This window comes from Mesoplodon densirostris, chromosome 4 (genome assembly GCF_025265405.1).
Source record: "Mesoplodon densirostris isolate mMesDen1 chromosome 4, mMesDen1 primary haplotype, whole genome shotgun sequence".
NCBI classification, from domain to species: domain Eukaryota; kingdom Metazoa; phylum Chordata; class Mammalia; order Artiodactyla; family Ziphiidae; genus Mesoplodon; species Mesoplodon densirostris.
The window spans coordinates 176,258,450-176,277,651 of NC_082664.1; the positions used below are offsets into that span (position 1 = coordinate 176,258,450).

General features: G+C 41.6%; 1 pseudogene; it reads right to left on the reverse strand.

Annotated features, from left to right (window-relative positions):
- Positions 1-6,765: 6,765 nt before the first annotated feature.
- LOC132488222 (ADP-ribosylation factor-like protein 6-interacting protein 1) lies at positions 6,766-7,405 on the reverse strand (annotated as a pseudogene).
- Positions 7,406-19,202: the final 11,797 nt, after the last annotated feature.

Consider the following 19,202-nt stretch of genomic DNA (forward strand, 5'->3'; position numbering starts at 1 on the left):
TCTGTTCTCAGGGAAGCTCTGCTTTTGCTCGGGCTGAATCTTGTCATTGACTCAAACTCACCTGGGAGCCCCCATCCTCTTCAGGCAACAGGGGATAGTTGTGCGTGCAGGAAGCTGCTTCGCACTCATTACTTTCCATAGCTACTGCTGCCCCTAAACTTGTACGGGCTCTGTTCCATCCTTGCTGGGGGACCAAACGGGCTCATTTGTGAAATCCTTTGTAGTTAAAACCTTTTTTTTTTTTTTTTTTTTTTTTTTTTGCGGGACGCGGGCCTCTTACTGTTGGGGCCTCTCCCGTTGCAGAGCACAGGCTCCGGACGCGCAGGCTCAGCGACCATGGCTCACGAGCCCAGCCGCTCCGCGGCATGTGGGATCTTCCCGGACTGGGGCACGAACCCGTGTCCCCCGCATCGGCAGGCGGACTCTCAACCACTGGGCCACCAGGGAAGCCCTGTAGTTAAAACCTTTGCTCAAGAATGCTTTGATGAGATCTGTGTCTAGTGGAGGTAATGTAGCAATAGTTTTTAAAACAGCAAAGCAAAACAAATAAATTGGATATCTGCTGTGAAACTTGGGTAATTTGGTGATTCTTCTGGTTTTATAATTTGATTTTTTTTTTTTTTTTTTTGCGGTACGCGGACCTCTCACTGTTGTGGCCTCTCCCGCTGCGGAGCACAGGCTCCGGACGCGCAGGCTCAGCGGCCATGACTCACGGACCCAGCCGCTCCGCGGCATGTGGGATCCTCCCGGACCGGGCAAGAACCCGTGTCCCCCGCATCGGCAGGCAGACTCTCAACCGCTGCGCCACCAGGGAAGCCCTAATTTGATTATTAGTAATCAATAATCTATATAGATACATCTATACAATTCTAATAATTTTTACTAATTTAACTGAAATAGTGTATAACTGTAAAAATATACTCCATATGTGCTTCTAAAATAATGATTTAGCCCTATGAAGTGAGACTGCAATACTTTCCTTTTCTGAAGAATTAGGGTGAAATGTCTTTTTTTTTTTCTTCTTTTATGAGAATGATCAGGATTGAAGATAAGAAAGTGTGAATTCGCCGGATTCGCCTGTATTTATCACTCCAAATTTTCACTTTTCTACTCAATTGTATTAGTGTTTTTCAAGGAAAAAAAACATGGGTTTTTTGAACACTTTGGCTGATGACTACCCTCACCCTCTTTAAGTTTTCCGGGTCAGTGTAGTTATATTTCATTGTAGTATCTTTGATCTGCATCATCTGTCAGTTTGGCAACGTAGATTTCCTTCCGATTCTTAAACATTCCTATAAGCTCTTTGCTTTGAAATTCCCAGCTCCCTTTCCTGGAACTGAGAAGAGACTTTGAGCTCATCTGTGCTTGCTGACAAGTACATTTTCATGTGGCTACCGCACCATATATTCTAAGGACAAGCTGACTTGGTCTCTGTCTGTAGGACACCAGTAAAACATTTCCAGCTACGTAAGCATCTTAATGTTGCAGACTCCCTCTGTCTGATCTTGACGTTTTCAGAGACTGCCTTTTTGATATTTTGATGTTTCAGGTATATTTTCTTGTGGGCAACTCAAGAGGCAGTATATACCTAGGAATTCCCACTTTTAAGCCTAAGGTTTTCACTCTTGGTTGATTATCATAAATTAGGGTTACCAGATCTAGGTAGCAGCAAACAAACAGAAGCACCCAGTTAAATTTGAATTTCACATAAAGAATGAATAATTTCTTAGTATGTCCCCAATATTGACGGGATATACTTATAGTTTATTTTAAAAATCATTCATTCTTTACGTGAAATTCAAATTTAACTGGGTGGCCTATATTTTATCTGGCAACCCTGTCATTAACAGGAATCTCTGTTCCGGCAGCTTCCCTACCCTTCAAGCTCCAGAACTTCACCCAGGGTTCAGAGGCCAGAGAGCAGGGGAGGGGATGGGGATGTAGGAGGGTTCTTGGCACTTTCTGGCGCTTTAAACACCATCTTAGGCCTAGAAAAGTGGTGCTCAGGTATCCGGAAAAGGAAGAGGTCTTCAGGAATGAGGTAGCCCCAGAGGTGAGAAACCTCCTCGTAGGACTGCCTTACCCAGCCATTGAAATCAATACCAATTTAACCAGCTTCCAGCAGGGCTGCAGCAATATTTATCAGTGAGTATGTTCCCTGAATTGTTCACCTGGGCGCTATAGCCAGGCCATATTATACCTGATGATGTCCTAACAGTATATCTGCTTAAGGTTGCCCATCATGCTGTGTAGTGAAACGTAATTCTGCCTGTAAGTTGTTGGTATGACCAGAGAAAAAAATACTTGAGGATTCACAGCCTCTCCCGCTTCTCACCTTGGCAAGGAGAATCCTGTCTTCACCGGCACTGTGTCTCTGGTCCCAGGTTGCCCTGCACCAGGTTAATGGGAGAGGGAGGGAATTAAATGCAACCGAGGACAGTTCCACAGATCTCAGAAAGTGACAAAAGGGGAAAAGAACAGGCTCAGAAGATGAGAGTGGTAAGGCAGAAAAGGAAGAAGGCGATGTGTGTGTGTGGAAGGGGGGATATGAGACAGAGGGGGAGAGGGGAGTTTGGAGGGGAAATGTAGAGAAAGAAGGGAGTCTGGAGGCACTGTTCCTGTGAAGATTTCAGAGAGGAGAAAGAAAGAGGATTTTCAAGAAGTTTTGCTGGGGTTCGTAAGATCTGTCCCCCTTTTGGCATTTTCTGAGACACTGTGGTTAATATTTATATTTATCTAATGACCTTTTGCTGTCACAGTGATGTTTCCTTGGGATGTGAATTATCCTGGGGTACACCTACATACAACCTAGCTTGTGCTATTCATACAAAGTAAAGAGGGGGAAAAGCAGGGCAGTAAGCATCCACCAAATTCTGATCAAACAAATGTTGGGCAGCAAAACTGTAAAACTAGTGCCTCGTTTATTCCATCTTTATAAGATTCCCTGGGAGCACTAAAACAGTTATTCTCAACAGGAACATTAAAAAATAAATTGACATCATCTTTTCATGTCTTCATGACACTGTGGGTTTCCTCTTTACCTCCTTTCCTCCCTTTCCCCTCATATAGATAAATATATGTGTGACATGATGTGTGACCATGAGATAAACATATTTTTTGTCATGCAAAGTAGAACTTACACTCCAAATTAATGGAATTTTTTCCCCAAAGTTGTCGACATGGATGTTGAAATCTTTGCATTTATGCATCATTGCATTGCATTGCATTTGAACATTGCCTTGTTCAAAAACACTGGGATCTCTGTTTTGGAATTACCTTCAGAGTTTACGTCAAATTATTTTGATTGTTCTCAGTAATGGAAAATCTTCATCCTTAAAGATGCATTTGACTTTTGGAAACAGCCAAAGACAATTTGGAACATACTGTGATGGGTAAAGTATGTAATCATAACAGGTAACACTTTTGGATAAAAACAAAGTACCAACATTAATGACACTTTTTGTATAGCTCCTCAACTGAAAATAATTATAAAAATAAGTCATTCTAAATTATTTTTGAGCAATGGATTGAGTTAAATGAAAGTATAGTCCCCCACAAAACTATTTTAAAATAACCGTTTGTTTGGAACTGTGTTTATTCATTTGTTTATTGACCCATTCATTCAAAATTTGTTCAATAAACATGCCTCGTGGACCTACCCAATCTTAGACATTGGTTTTGAGAATACTAAGATAAAAAAGAATTAGTTCTTGTTCTTAGAAACTTCTAATTACATTGGAAAATTGATATATAATTGCACAATTAGAGTATACATATATGAAACCTTTGATGGGTTTTGGAATTAAGAATATTTCACATTTTTGCAAAGATGGGATTCCAGTTACTACGGCTGCGGAACAATTACCCCAAAACGTAGTGCCCTAAAGCAACAAAAATGTTTATTTTTCTCATATATCTGCATTTTGTGCAGGGCGTGGTGGCACCACCTTGTCTTTGTTCCATTCAGCCAACAGTTGGGGCACCTGAATGCCAAGGGCAGGCAACATCTGAAGGCATCACTCACTCACATATCTGGCAGTTGATGCTGGCTGGTGGTTGAGACCTTAGCTGGGGCTGTGGGCAAGAACCCCCACAAGTGGTCTTACCATGTGTCTGGGCTTCCTCACGATATGGTGGCTGGGTTCCAAGGGAAGAATTCTGAGAGAGAGAACAGGCAGAAGGCATATCATCTCTCATGACTTTGCCTTGGAAGTCAATGGGTGTCATTCACTGCTTTTACTCATCAAGTCCATATGAATATTACTCTCATTTTCAAGGAGAGAGAAAATAGACCTCACCTCTTGATGAGCAGTGAAAGTTCTAGAACTTGTGGGACGAGAAATGTTGCAGTAGCCAGTTTTGCAATGGGCCTCAGGTGCATATGCTACATGTTACATAAGAACACCAGTAGGGTCTGAGGCTTCACTCTAATGAAACTCATTAATATTTCTGCAACAAAATCAGTGAATATTCACACAAAGCAGAATCAATTGAGGTTATAAATACAAATAGTTCAGTTTTTGCCATGCAATGAGTTACCAAAAAGTATTTTCATTTTCATAGATTTTTCTGGATTTCAGACTTCCCAGTAAGTGACTTTTGATCTGTAATCTAACTTGTGCTGATGGAGGCTATAGGTATTCATGACACACTGGGAAGAAAAGATTGCAGAAGGACTGCGGGGGAGGGTAGTGGTAAGAAATCTTCACAGAAGAGGTAGCTGTAGAAAGAATTAGCTGGGAAGGACCTTCCAGACCAAAGAACCCGTGCATGCAAAGGAATGGAAGTCTGAGAGAACATGGCGTGTCAGAAGAAAAGTAAAATTTTCAGAATAGCTGGAATATGTACATGAGAGCGTTAGGGGCCAAATCATGAAGAGTCTTGGATGCCATATTATAGAATTTGGACTTCATCTGGTAGAGACAATTGAGTCCGATTAAGGATTTTTTGTAACTTTTAATTTTATATTGGAGTGGAGTATAGCTGTTTAACAATGTTGTGATAGTTTCAGGTGCACAGCAAAGTGACTCAGCCATACACATACATGTATGCGTTCTCCCCCAGACTCCCCTCCCATCCAGGCTGCCACATGACATTGAGCAGAGCTCCCTGTGCTATACAGTAAGTCCTTGCTGGTTATCCTGATTAAGGATTTGGGGGGTGGTGGTTGGGGGGATTCCAGCTTTTTTATTTTTCCCCTTTACACAAAACAAAGTAGAAGAAATAATACAGGATTAAAACTGCAAAAGTAGTTAATTGGTAGAGCACACATACACACAAAAATCCAGATAGGAAGACAAGCTTATTTACAATGAGGGAACACATGTAAATTATGGTAGTTTGTATACGAAACATTAAAAAAGAAAAGTCGAACATATGCTACATGGGTGCCACTGTTTACAGCAATATTGAAGGGGAGAAAAGAGCACTTATTTAGGAACAAATACACCACAAGGCCCAGATTTTACAGCATCCGTGCAATAAATTCACAAAACTATATTACAGCTAGTTAATCAGTTTAAGAATTGTTCCCAAATATGTCACATTTCCAGCCCTCAGAGGTTCATTCTTACAGATTTTAACCACTCCATCTATGGGGACAAAAAGCAGCCAGTGGGGCTTCCCTGGTGGCGCAGTGGTTGAGAGTCTGCCTGCCGATGCAGGGGACACGGGTTCGTGCCCCGGTCCGGGAAGATCCCACATGCCGCAGAGCAGCTGGGCCCGTGAGCCATGGCTGCTGAGCCTGCGCGTCCGGACCCTGTGCTCCGCAAGGGGAGAGGCCGCAGCAATGAGAGGCCCGCATACAGCAAAAAAAAAAAAAAGCAGCCAGTGTTACCATAAAATGAGAATCTTGAGGCTTACCTTTAAAGGCTTATTCTGGTCGTGAAAAACTAGTAGGATTTTCTACTGAAATGAATCTTACTACACACAGGATGAGTTTTGTTCTTTATTGGCTGGTCTTGGAGTGAAGGCCATAGACAGGACTCTTAACTTATTATGTACTTTAGTTTCCGTTAGCTGAAAATCTGAAATGAAAAGTATGCTAAAAATCCTAAATACCATCTTGTGTAAGCCTGCTACTAAAAAGCCTTTAAGGATGTACTAAGTTCAAGTTTAAGTGCAAGGGAACAAGAGTTCTAAGCCTGTCAGATTCCCCATTTGGGAGGAAGGATCAGTGTTTCCAACAAATTGCTAAATTCTGCACAAGGGAGAAGCCAACACATACTAGGCCATGGAATTAGTTTCATTTTATTCCACGAGGATTCTTCTCCCCCGTTATCAAGAGAGAATGAGGAATGAATCTTAATTGGTCTCTTCATCAGAAGTGGTAAACTTGGTTTGTATATTCATGAAGCCAGACAGTTGTTTAAGCAGACTGTGGAAGCAGACAGTAGAACCAGCTTCCTGTAGTCACAGACCACTATCTTGTATCCAGGTAAAGCAAAGATCAACTTGAACAGTTATCCCAAGCCACTGTTAACTGTACTAAAGGATGAAGTTCACTACTATATTATTTTAAAAATAAGAGTTCAATGAACCCTGGGTGAGAAAAACCAAGGCAGGTGGTAATGATGTATGAGTTGTCCGTATAAGGCCAGCTGATGAGAACACACCCATGAAGACGCTGGACATAAAGCCTTACGTGGCAAGTTGGAATTTTTACTAACTAAGCGCAGAATGAGGGACAGCAAAGAGCTACCACTGTAACGTTTTAGTATCCAGACAGCATAACAGACACTGTCCCCAAGGACAACGTATACGCCGTTAATCACACTGAATAAAGCAGGTGCATTGTTCATTTTTCTTTTCTTTTTGTTTGAGAAGCTTGTTTATCTCTCTTTTGGCCGTTCCAATGTACTTCGAAATGATTCCATGTTGGTTTAGTCCAGGAAGCAAGAGTAAGAACGTCACTATCAGGTGGGTGAGAAGGAGGTTGTGGACTTGCTGTCCCACCCAAGCAACCACAGCAAGAGAAATGATCATGGTCATGAGGTACATTTTAGGCTTTTCTTCCTTTAGCGTAAAGAGGCGTTTCCACCAGCCCACAGCTCTGTGCTGTTTTTACTAGACTGCTGCAAATTTCATGGAATCTCTGCTGTGGCTCAGCGGTCCATTTATTGGAGCCAAAAATTCGAGGCGCTAGAATGGGAACAAGGTAGTCAGCCAAGCACAGAAACATAACAAAACAGGAAACACCTGACAGAACGGATGGATCTAGATAGTAGATAATCAGAAACTCCAAAGAAACCACACCCTTTATGGCAGGTGGAAACCAGGCTCTTTCCCATCGGAGGGCTTTATCTGCCATCAGCATCACTTCTCCCCATCCTTGCAGCTGTTCTTCCAGACTTGCAGTCCCCGCGGCCGGCAGGTTGGTGCTGCGATTATCTCTTTCCGCCATGGTTCCCGAGGTGCCCCCTCAGAGAGCGCAAGACACCCCCGAAACTGGCCTTCCTCAGAGCCACTCACGACAACCCTAGCGAGAGCAGGATTTTTAAAAATATTTATTTATTATTTGTTTTATTTATTTATTGAGGCTGCACCAGGTCTTAGTTGTGGCATGTGGACTTCTTAGTTGTGGCATGCGGGCCTTTAGTTGTGGCATGCAGACTCTTAGTTGTGGCATTCATGCGGGATCTAGTTCCCTGACCAGGGATCGAACCCCCGCCACCTGCATTGGGAGCGCAGAGTCTTACCCACTGGACCACCAGGGAGGTCCCTCGATTAAGGATTTTAAGCAGAAGAGGGGTGTGATCATATTTGCCCTGAGGAATGATTATTTTGGTGACAGATGGTAGATCAAGGGAGATGAGAATGGAATTCACTTAGGAAGCTCCTCAGCGGGCAGCTGGAATTGATGATCGCCTGAAATAAGAGCAAGGACGAACTGTTGCATTTAGCTGCCGTTTCTTTTTGTTCTATAGATCAGAGTAAATCGAGAAAAGCACAATGTGGAGATGGACATGAGATGTCAAACTGTCCCTTTTCTAATTCAATTTTTTGTCCAAGTACATATATCTTCTTTATGATGTGAAATAGCATTAGGCATAGAATAAAAACCAATGTACTCTGTACCACATCTCATTACCCCTGGTCTTGTTCCATCAAGGCTCCCATTTTCACTCCTGTAAATGGTTTCTTCTGGGATTTACCTCCATGATCGAAGTAATGTGTTACATCTGTTACAAGTAACAGGAAAAAGCAATCGAAAATGACTTAAATAATAACATTTATTCTCACATAAAAGAAATTCAGATTGGACAAGCTTCACACAGATGCTGTCTGCCTGCATCTTAACTGGCTCCTCTCATGATCATAAGATCGAGGCTTTGGTTCCAAGAGTCACATGGAAAAAAAACCCAGTGGAAAACGAAGAGAGGCTTCTTACTGTGAGTCTTTGTTTTCTTTAGTTTATCAACAAATAAATCTTTATCAGAAGCTCTCCAGCTCCCTTTGCCTCCCGCGCCTTCGGCTGATTTGGTACACGTGCTGGATTACCCGTTGTTGACTTGGCCTTGTCACCACCCCTTCTAAGGTCTCCTTTGCTCTGAAGAGGAGAAGGCAGGAGCTACATTTGCTAGAATCCCCTTTAGCGTACGGTTCCAGACTAGAGCATGTGGACAGGAGGCACCCTTGAGTCAGAGCGATGGAGAGGCCATTACTCTCCATCTGTTTTAGCCAGAACTGTGAGCGGATGTGATACTCAGAGAAACTTCAAGGTGAGTTTCTGGGGTTTTTTTGTTTTTTGTTTTTGTTTTTTTGCAGTACGCGGGCCTCTCACTGCTGTGGCCTCTCCCACCGTGGAGCACAGGCTCTGGACGTGCAGGCTCAGCGGCCATGGCTCACGGGCCCAGCCGCTCCGTGGCATGTGGGATCTTCCCGGACCGGGGCACGAACCCGCGTCCCCTGCGTCGGCAGGTGGACCCTCAACCACTGCGCCACCAGGGAAGCCCGAGGTGAGTTTTGAGAGCCATCTGCTTGAGTGCTTCAGTTGAGAATGTCAGTTTTGATTTATCTGACCACCACTCCCTTAGGCCTTTTTTCTGGGTAAACCACCAGTTCCCTATATTAGAATCCTTTATATCTAGCCTGCAAAGAGTAGCTTCTAGTTTCCTGACTGAGAGGTGACCCTTCCTAAACATATCATTGAAGCAGGGGAAATGAACTACAGCACTGACATAGACAAATCAAGATTTACCCCCAGAGATACATGGGAGGAGGATGGACATTTTAATAAAATTCCTGTTCTACTAACAAAGAAAACTGGGATGGGAAAGGGGGTGTGATTCCATCATGGAGCAAAATAGTAATACTGGGAAATTCGGCTCCTGGTAGTGGGGGATTAGCTTGGTTGGACTAACCTTCTCACAGATGACAATGATAAAATCTGGGTGAAAATATTAAAAATGAACTTTCTGGGGGCTTCCCTGGTGGCGCAGTGGTTGAGAGTCTGCCTGCCGATGCAGGGGACACAGGTTCGTGCCCCGGTCCGGGAAGATCCCACATGCCACGGAGCGGCTGGGCCCGTGAGCCATGGCCGCTGAGCCTGCGCGTCCGGAGCCTGTGCTCCGCAACGGGAGAGGCCAGAGCAGTGAGAGGCCCGCGTACAGCAAAAAAAAAAAGGAAAAAAAGAACTCTCTGAAGACTGTCCAAATTCAAGAAAAAGGAGAAGAAATATAGAAGAAAAATAAATAGGTGCTCAGGGAGCTGTAGGACAATACCAAGCAGTCTAATCCATGTAACTAGAGTGCCAGATAGAGTAAAGAGAGAGAAGAGGGAAGAAAAAATATTTAAAGAAATAATGGCTGAAAACCTCCAACTTCATTAGAAACACTAACTTATGGATCCAAGGAGATCAGTGAACCACAAGCAGAAGAAATACAAAGAAAACTACACCAGACCCATGACACACTGCTGAAATCTGAAGAGAAAGGAGCCAGGAGAAAATAAAACCTATACATTACTTAAAGAGAAACAATAACACAAATGATAGCAGACTTCTCATCTGAAACAATGGAGGCCAGAAGAATGTGATGCACACCCAGATTCCCTCAGTGAAAAACTTGTTGCCCCAGCTGCGAGGAGTGCTGTTAGCAGACAGCCTTCAGTTGTCAGCCTCTTTCAGGCTTGGCCTCAGCTGTAGAGAGCTGCCTCGCTCAAGGTCATGTCCCTTCCTGGAATGCCTACAGCCAGTGACTGATCAATGCAGGAGTATAAAGAAATGACCATCTTGGCGCAATACAAGACAATCCAAAGAGCCATCCCTGCTCCAGATCTCCCCCAGAGGGTCAGCTGAGGCTGTTACAGGGCGTGCATCACAGCCCAACTTTTCCTTTTTGCTACTCTTGCTTCCTTCCCCTTTCCAAGCTTTTGATACCAAGGAAACTCCTTAGTAAACAAACTGCTGGATAAACTCCATTGCAGAGTCTATCTCCCAGGGAACCCAACCCTTGACAGCAATTGAATAATGTCCTTAAGTACTGAAATAAATAAAACTGTTAACCCAGAATTTTATGTGTAGCAAAGTTATCTTTCAAAAAACGAAGGCAAATAAGGATATTTTCACATCGGGACTTCCCTGGCGATCCAGTGATTAAGACTCTGAACTCCTAATGCAGGGGGAGTGGGTTCGATCCCTGGTTGGGGAACTAAGATCCCATGTGCCGCGTGGCGCAGCCAAAAAAAAGATATTTTCAGATAAAAGTTGAGACTATGAATCACCAGCGGACTTGTATATTTAGTATTTCTTATAGAAGTACTAAAGGGAATTTTTCCAGTGGAAGGGGAATAACACCAGATGGTAACTTGGATTCAGTGGATGCAATAAAGAGCACAGGAAATGGTAAGTATTTGGGTAAATATAAGAGTATGTACATATTTTCTTTTGTTTTCTTAACTTCTTGAAAAGTCATATGACTGCATACTGCAAATTATAACTGTGTTGTCGAGTGTATAATGTAAATAGATGTAATAAATAGAGAAAAATTTTACAAAGTTTGGGGGAGTAGTAAATAAAATTATAGTAAAAGAAGGTTGCTATATTTTATGTGAAGTAGTACAATATAAACCCTAAGTAGATTGTGACAAGTTGAAGACGTATACTGAAATCTTTAGATCAAGTACTAGAAATAATGTAAGCTATATAGCTAAAAAGCCATCAGAGAAATCAAAGTAGAATACTATAAAATGTTCAGATAACCCAAAAGAAGGCAGGAAAAGAGGTACAGAGGAACAGAGAATAAATATGACAAATAGAAAACAAATAGCAGAAAGTATATTCATGATAGTGGGTATTATGTTTCTTATGGTCAGAAAAGGGAGTTTACAAATATAACCAGTAGTTTACAAATGAACCAGTAGTATTGGAATTCATGTGAATCAATGGCTTTCAATATACATAAGTAAACACATAAATATAAATGTAATATGTGTATGTATGTACATATATACCTGTATATATGTCCATGAATATATGTATATATGTGGATATATATATCCGTAGACACACGCACCCATATAATTTCTAGCTCTGATCACAGACAAGGCTCAAAAGCATCAACATCCTAATGGCAATGAGCACATATAAAGACCTAATCTTGACTTCTGAAAACCACTCTCAACCAAAAGAATCAAGGCTTTTTGAATACATGAATGATCTGAGGACTGGGGTAGGGAGTGTACAAAATGAGCCTGGAACATTTTGTGCCAGAAAATAAGTAAATCTCCAAAGAGTGGTGGTGATCCATCAAAGGACAGAGAATCCAGCTTGGAAGGGCTCCCACTGGCAAAATCTGGGACAGTATGACATCAAAATAAATAATAGTAATGAATTAGAAGCCAATGAATAAAACAAGATCCATAAATCCACATTTGAAATAAATAAATATGTGAATGAGTTGAAAGTTAGATGAGGAACAGATATTTACATAGTCTGAAATTACCTACTCATAAAGCACTTATTAATTACAAAGGGAAAAAGTAACTTTCCAGTGGAGAAGCGTGGCAGATGTCATCTTAATCAGATGAGCAGAGATAGCCTCACTAGTAATGGGACAAATGGAAGTCAAAGCCACCTGATGGGACACAATGAGAAAAACACACACAACATCACTTCTGCAATCCTCCTGTCAAGGATTCATTAGCTGAATCTAACTGAGGGACGTTCTACAAAATAACTATTCTGTAATCTTCAGAATTGTCAAGGTCACGAAAATCAAGGAAAGACTGAGGAACTGTTCTAGACTGAAGGACACTAAAGAGATGTGACGAACAAATGCAATGTACGTATATGATTCTGGACAGGCTTCTTTTGCTTTAAAGGATGTTATTGGGACCATTGGTAAAATTTAAATGGGGTAAAAGGATTAAATAGTAGTAATGTAATAATGCAAACTTGCTGATTTTGACGAAGGTGTTGTGATGAAGCAGGAGGATATCCTTTTCTGTAGAAAATACTATTTGGGAGTAAAGAACATGATATTGGCTACTCCTCTCAACTGGTTCAAGCGGGGTAATGTACTTTGTACTTTACCTGCAACTTTTCTTAAGTTTGAGATTGTTTCCAAGATAAATACATACCCACTTCTGAAAACAAAATGAAACCTGTGAGATACCATTCTAATGGCTAAAATATATTTTAAAAAATTGATGACAGAAAGTGTTGAGAGGAGGGTGTGAAGCAACCAGAGCTCTCAGAAATTGCTGAGAGTAAAATGTAAAATTATAAGATCACTTTGGAAAAGGTTTGATAATTTCTCTCCTAGGTATATACCCAAGAGAAACGAAACTGTATATCCACTCAAAGACTTGGATGAGAATATTTGTGGCAGATCTCTTCATAATAGCCCAAATCTGGAGAAAAAATATCTATCTGTAGGAAAATGTATTAAAAATTGTGATATACTCATACAGTATAATACTGCTCAGTAATCAAAAGGAATGTTCTACTTGTACATGCAGCATTATGGGTGAATTTCACAGGCATTATGCTGAGTGAACAAAGCTGGAATACATATGATTTGATTCCATTTATATGAGGTTTTGGAACAGACAAAACAAATCTATGGTGGAAAAAATCAGAACAGTTATGTAGAAGGGCCAAAGACCTAAAATATCCAAAGCAATCTTGAAAAAGAACAACACTGGAGGCATTCCTCAATTGCCTAGTGATCATGGGCTGTCCTTTTGCATTTAAAAGTAAGGTATTTAACCATATGACCCAGCAATCCAACTATTGGACATATACCCTGAGAAAACCATAATTCAAAAAGACACATGCACCTCAGTGTTCATTGCAACACTATTTACAATAGCCAGGTCATGCAAGCAACCTAAGTGTCCATCGACAGATGAACAGGGAACTAAAATCCCTCGTGCCATGTGGTGTGGTCAAAAAAAAAAAAAAAAGACAAAAAAAGACTAAAACGTGATCCATGAAAGAAAAAATTGATAAGTTGGACTTCATTAAAATTTTAAAAACTTCTGCAAGGGACACTGTTCAGATAAAGAAATGGCCATAAATTGGAGAAAATCTTTGCAAAACACATATCTGTTAAAGGACTGATATTCACAAGATATAAAGAACTTTTAAAGCTCAACCATAAGAAAACAATTCAATTTGTTTTAATGGGAAAAAGATCTGAACAGACACCTCACCAAAGAAGATATACAAGTGGCAAATAATTATATGAAAAGGTGCTCAACATCATACGTTATTAAGGAATCACAGATTAAAACAACAATAAAATATCACTACGTACCTATTAGAATGGCTAAAATCCAAAACACTGACACACCATATGCTAGTGAGGATGTGGAGCAACAGGAACTAATTCATTGTTGCTGAGAATACAAGAGAATACAGCCACTTTGGAAGACACTTTAGTAGTTTTTTAAATTTTTTTGTTTTTATAAAAGCAAACATAATCTTACCATATGATCCAGCAGTCATGCTCCTTGGTATTTACCCGAATGAGCTGAAAACTTAATGTCCTCATGAAAACCTGCCCACCAATGTTTTCAGCAGCTTTATTCATAATTGTCAAAACCTGGAAGCTCTTCAGTCAGTGAATGGATAAACAGGCTGCGCTACATTCATACCATGGAATATTTTTCAGTGATGAAAAGAAATGAGCTATTAAGCCAATGAAAAAACAGAGGAAACTTAACTTCATATTGCTAAGTGAAAGAAGCCAATCAGAAAAATGCACCCTGTATGATTTCAACAGTATGACATTCTGGAAAAGGCAAAATTATGGAAACAATAAGATCAGTGGTTTCCAGGGGTTAGGGGAGGGAGAGGGGGATGAATTGGTGAAGCCCAAGGGATTTTTAGGGCAGTGAAATTATTTTGTATGATACTGTAATTGTGTATACACGTCATTATACATTTGTCAAAACCCATAGAATGTACAACACAAAGGCTACCCAGAAGGTTAACTTTAGTTAATCATAATGTATCGATATAGGCTTATCGATTGTAACAAATGTGCCATACTAATGCAAGATGCTGATAGTAAGGAAAACTTGGTTGGAGGATTAACGGGGTACATGGGAACTCTGCACTGTCTGCTCATTTTTCTGTAGCCTAAAACCGCTCTTAAAGAATAAATTCTATTACTTTAAAAACTAAAGAAAAATAGAAGAAATTTAAAAAGTCAATTCCATGAGGGAAGCATTGTAGTGAAATGTCTTTATCTTGACCAGGGTGGTGTTTACACACGTGTATGCATTAATCAAATCTCATTTAATTGTACACTTAAAATCGATACACTTAACCACATGTAAATTTTATCTCAAAAATAAAAAATCAACTCTGTATTATCATCTGTGCTTAATTTGGCTACAGTCAACTAAATATATGATGCAATACGGGAAAGTGTAAAGGAACTAGGACTCAGCTGTGAAAAAGTGTTGCTGACCTTGCAGAGTCCCCACCATGTTCCTGAGCTTCATGAGTAGGTGGAGAATAGCTCTCAAACGCGTTCCTTTGTATGGCTGGTCTTTCAGGTTGACTAACATGCAGAGGGAAGGATCCTAGCTCCAGGTTTCATTTATCTAATGGTGGCTTTTTGTGATGCCGCATTGTATCTTTCCTTTAAGAGCTGGTCAGAAGGAAAGTGCCACCACAGGTGTGAGCCCACATGCGAAAGAGATCTTGGTAGAGAAGCGTTGTTGGGAGCTTGTTCTTGAGGGAGTTGGGAGCACTGAACAGCCAGAGAGGTTTGAGATTCACAGCATCGGGGTGGCCGTGAGTGAACGCTAGTGAATGGGAAAGAGGCAGAGATGACCTGACTCGAGTGAAGGCTTGTGTTCAGGCGCCACAAGGACTAAGTCCTTAAACATAAGCATGAGACATTTGGGTTTGGTCACACCATCTAGGAAGAGTTGGGAGAAGATACATTTGTCTTTATCTCTCTCCCAAGCCCAGGGGTTCAGCGGCCACGATTTGTTTCATGGCTGTGATGGTTATGTTTGTGTGTCAACTTGGCTAGGCTGCGGTACCCAGTTGTTTGGTCAAAAACCAGTTTAGGTGTTGCTTTTTCAACATGACCGACAGTTAAATCAGTAGACTTTGAGTAATGCGGATTACCCTCCATAATGGGGTTTGAGGGTGGTCATCCAATCAGATGAAGGCCTTAAGAGAAAATGACTGAGGTTCCCCAAAGAGGGAGGAATTCTATCTCCAGGATGTCTTGGGACACAAGACTGCAGCATCACCTCTTCCCTGGGTCCAGCCTGCTGGCCCACCTGCAGATTTTGGAGTTGCCGGCTCTCACAACTGCATGCACCAATTCCTTAAAATTCCTTAAAATAAAGTTCTCTCTCTCTCTCTCCATATATATATATATATCCTATTGGTTCTGTTTCTCTGGAGAACCCTGACTAGTACAATGGCTAACAGTGCACTACCTGCTCTGAATTTCTCTTGCCTTCTTTCTGCCCTCAACCTAAATCAGCTTTCAGCTAATTCTTAATTTGTGGAGAAATAGATAATTTACACTAGAGTGTTGTTTATGTGAAATTGATAGAGCATTATATATCTTTTTAGCTATATAATGTCTTCTAACCAAAAAGAAAAAGGAGGGCTTCCCTGGTGGCGCAGTGGTTGAGAGTCCGCCTGCCGATGCAGGGGACACGGGTTCGTGCCCCGGTCCGGGAGGATCCCACATGCCACGGAGCGGCTGGGCCTGTGAGCTGTGGCCGATGAGCCTGTGCGTCCAGAGCCTGTGCTCTGCAACCGGAGAGGCCACAACAGTGAGAGGCCCGCGTACCACAAAAAAAAAAAAAGGAAAAGGAGTGCTGAGAGGCTGGTGGGCTGCTGCAGACATGTGCATTTTATTATACACACATAGATGTGTGTTTTCCTTATTTTGTCTTTGGTGGAGGATCTTTCTGGATGTCAGTCTCTGCCACCTACAGATAGTGGGTGCCCACATCCACAGGCTAAGTCTTCACAGTCTCTGAGTCATAGATTTTCTCTGTCTATGGGTAACAAATTAAGAACCGGGGTCCACTAGTTCCAGGTGTAGTCTGCCGCTGTCAACCACACATCTCATGTAGTGACTCCCTGAAAACCTGATTGCTTACAAGCCTGCCTGCTGCTTGTAGGTACAGCCTTTCCTGTTGCTCCCCGCGAAACCCTAGGTTATACTGCCGGGCTTCTGTCCTGTTCCTTGTTTGCACTCTAGTAATTGGTAGTTCTGGAACCATGGCACAAACCTAGACCTACTGGGCTCTGATGCCCTGTCTAGCTTTTGCTGGCTTCTGTGCCCAGTGTGGGTGACACTGCTCCATCCACTCTAAGTCTCTTTCAACCTGGATCAACTTCCCGTGGACTCTGATTTCTGGTTCATCCTGACCACGTGCATTACCACTGCTCATTAAGCATTTAAGGCTAGGCCCTTCCTTACCGGATGAGCCCTCCTGGGTGGATCCAACTTGAACTGGACCCAAGAATTTCTTGCTCCAGAGACACTGTGACACGCATCTTGGGACCCAACACTGTTCCTGGCTTGGTGTATTCTAAATCTAGTCCTGCTGGCTCCAGTTTATTTCCTGGGTCCTGCTGATTAGCCTTTGGGGCCCCAATATACTTCCAATTTGGTCTATAAAGGTTATAATAGAATAGTCAAATTAGACCACGTGGTGGAAGGCAGGCAGGGAAGGATATCTTAAGTAAGAAAGTGACATGATGAAAGTGGCATTTTAGGATGATTAATCTCTTAGTGTTATGCAGGGTAGATCAGAAGCTGGGAACACTGACTAGCACGTGAATTCATTAATGGAGCTGTGTGGTGCTTAAGATCTGGCCTAGAGTGGTAGTAAATATAAGAAGTAATGAATCTAAAATATTTTATGCAAATAAAATGCCATTTGCATAAAGATGTTCACTGCAGAGTAATTTATAATAGCAAAAACTTGCAATGACCTAAATATCCAACAGCAGAGGAATGATTTAAATTAATTTTAGTTATAGCCCACTTAATGAAATATTTTGTAACTAGATAAATTTATGAAGATTATTACTCTAGATGGAAAAGTACATAAGATATAATATTGTTTTAAAAAGATATGAAATAATATGAACAGAATTATTACAAGTCTATAAATATGCATATAAAATATGTATATAAATTGTATCAAATGGTAACAGTGATTGTGTAATAGAGTTGGAATTACATGTGATTTAATTTTCTCTATTTTCCAAATTTCTATAATATGGTTGTATTTGTTTTAAAGATGCTGTAATTCTTACTTCCTATTTAGACTCTTTCTTTGATTTAAATGATTCTTTTGTTTAATTTATTGCTGTTCCCATGTTTCCTAGGTCCTAGAATGAGCCTTGAGTGAGTATAAACATAGCCATTTTGAGAAAGTCATCATTTAACCATCAGAAGCAGGTTTGGCCCTTGATAAAAAGAAATAAAAACAAACAAGCAACAACAGCGAAAACATCTTTTTCTAGGCAGCCCAGCAAAGACTCACTGAAAACCTCCACATTGGATTTAGATGGATTCTGGCATAGCTGGGCTCCAGTGCCTTTCTGGAACACCAGGTGCCCATAATTTGTACTCACTTTCCCTTCCCTTTTGGCTGTGATGGGAACTAATGTTGAAATCCACAAGCCCTGACCGTCAGCTGACTGACGTGGCCTTCAGCTGTGCTTTTTTGTCCCCCAGTACTGTCCTCTACCTTGAAGCAGTGCTAACTTAGTTGGTAAGATCATGGACGTTGAAACAAGGCCAACCTGGGTTCAAGTTCTGGGTCCTCTGCTCAGAGCTACGTGACTGGGCAAGTCACTTGATCATGCTGTGTCTCTGTTTGCTCAGGTGGTGATGTAATTCACCTCATGGGATTGGAGGATGGTTGTAACAAGGCCAAAGAAGAGCTTCTGATAGAACTGTCACTTACTGTCACCAAGTTATGCTGAGGGTAGATCCTTTACCCCCCATTTGGGGGAGGGCAGGGCAGGACTGTGCTCAAGGACCCTATGTCTTGTGATTTAGTCTGAAACATTGTCTGCATGAATGACTCTCCTGGGACAGTTTGGAACTCACCATCATCAGCACCCAGATATTCTTATGCAGCTACAGAATTTATCGTGGACAACAATTTTCAGAGGAGGCTTGGAAAGGGGCACTCTTTGTGCACCTTAATGATGGCAAAGATGAACAAGATAAGCGAGTGGTCCAGAAACAATGGCTTTCTGAACTCATGTCCCCTGAATACTCCCTTTTGTGGAATTTATGGTTTTACTACCAGCTCTTCCTGGTATCATCCAGAACCTCTGTGAGCCCAGCTCCTGGTCAATTCTGTACCGGAGCTCAGGCTGCTCAGAAACACCAGTAGGACTCCCTCAGCATTACAAGGGACATTATAATCCAAGGCCATGGTCAATAAGCACCAGATAGCAAGGGGAATGATTCAGATGGGAGATCTCCTGGCTCTCCTTCCACCATCCTCCCCATCTGTACTTGCCAGGGAGTCTATTACAAAGTTCAGAATTACAAAGTTCATAGCTCTGATTGCCTTCCGTTTTCAGTTCCCCCTGTACATGCTATTCCACATAGTTTAGCACCTGTCCTCTATTACACACTCTAAAGACTCACCCCAGCAACCTTACATGAGGCCCAGATAAATGATTAGTGAGGGTGATGTAGCCACAGCCTTCAAGACCTGTTCCAATGCTGGTCCGGTGG